Consider the following 1,877-nt stretch of genomic DNA (forward strand, 5'->3'; position numbering starts at 1 on the left):
AAGGCCTATAGGTGGCTTGTTGAATCTAGGCTCTTTGTGATCCCACGCACTCCCATATGCCTCTGAGTGATCCTACGACCGAAACAGATCCGACCTGCCTTACCTGCGCCGTTACAATAACGTGCCTTAAAGTACAATATCTAATTAATAGGCTAGAAAGCGCCCCTAACGCGACTATAAACTGAATTCAAAGCGCCTAAATAAGTTAGAAGAGGAGGCTATTATTAGACGTATTTTTAAAGAGTCTGCGCGTGGATTTGCCCCTACAAAGGCTGAGGTTTGAGCAATAGCTAATAAACTGTTAGAGGAGCGTGGTGGCAACCCTATTGGCAAGAATTGGGTTGACAACTTTGTTAGGCGGACTGCTGAGCTCCGTACGCGCTGGAGCCGTCCCTATGATCACTAGCGAGCCGCCTGCGAGGACCCAGTGGCTATCCAGCGCTGGTTTGACTTAGTCCAGGCGACAAGGTAGAAGTGGGGTATTGTGGACGACGATATCTACAACTTTAACGAAACTAGCTTTATAATAGGCAAGATTTTATTATAGTTATTAATCACAGCATTAGAAGGATATAGGAAAAAGAAGCGAATACAGGTAGGCAACCGTGAGTGGGTTACTATAATCTAAGGCGTGGGCGCGTCAGGTCGCTAGATACCACTGTTCGTTGTCTTTGCGGGTAAGGTGCTTATTAACGTCTAGTTTAAGAATTTGCCTACTAACTAGGTTCTTAAAGTTAGTCCTAATAGCTAGACGAATAATTAGCTTAGTCTTGCCTAGTTAGAGCACTTTAATACCTATACAAAGAGCTCTACTGTGGGTGGGTATCGATTACTTATTATTAACGGCCATAAGAGCCACTGCTCTATCGAATTTTAAGATCTTTGCAAGGAGAAGAATATTATTCTTCTCTGCATGCCTCCACACTCGTCTCACCTGTTGCAGCCCCTTGACGTCGCCTGCTTCTCGCCATTGAAGCGCAAGTATGGCGACGCTGTTTTAGGCTTAGCACGCAACCGCACCCACTATATCAGCAAGAAGACCTTCCTACTAGCCTTTAAGGCTGCTTTTGAGCAGTCTATTATAAAGAAGAATATCCAAGCTAGCTTTAGAGGCGCTAGTCTAGTCCCACATAACCCACAGGCTGTGCTATCTAAGCTTGATGTAGTGGTGCAGACGCCAGTACAATCACCACGACGGACAGCCGCCTGGCAGGCGCAGACACCACGCAACGCGCGCGAGGTTAAGGCTTAAAGTACTCTTATTTAACAGAGAGTAAGAAACCGCCCTAGGTCTTCTGCAAATTCTCTTAACAAGAAGGTTATATAGCTAAGTAAAGGGGCTTAGCAAATAGCACATGAGATAACGCTTATAAGGGAGGAAGTAGCTGCTCTTTAAGAGGCTCTAGACACAGCAAATAAGCGTAAGAGCCGCAAGCGGCGATACGTACAAACAGAAGAGACTCTTACTATAGGCGAAGTACAAGAAGTATTAGCTAAACAGGCGGGTAGCAGTCGTGGTGATGGTGAGAGTGCGTCGAAGAGGGTGCGAGGAGAGCGGCGGTGCGGGCGTTGCAAGCAGACTAGACACAACGCTCGTACCTGCGCAGTTAAGATAGATAGTGTAAGTGATAGTAGCGATTCTAATAATTAATTTAGTATATTGCAATAGTTTATTAACTGTAATAAAAGACTGTGATAACGTGTCAACGTCAACGCGCTGGTGGGGAGTGACCGACTCGCTTGGGTGACCGACTCGCTTATGAACCACGTTAACAATGTTATAGTAGGTTTTAAGTTCCTTACTTAGGTAAGCCGCTCTATCTACAAAAAGCTTAGCCTATACACGCATCTTCTACTAAGTGTATTATTTATAGGTA

Source organism: Exserohilum turcica, assembly GCF_000359705.1.
Source record: "Exserohilum turcica Et28A unplaced genomic scaffold SETTUscaffold_26, whole genome shotgun sequence".
In the NCBI taxonomy this organism is placed as follows: Eukaryota; Fungi; Ascomycota; class Dothideomycetes; order Pleosporales; family Pleosporaceae; genus Exserohilum; species Exserohilum turcicum.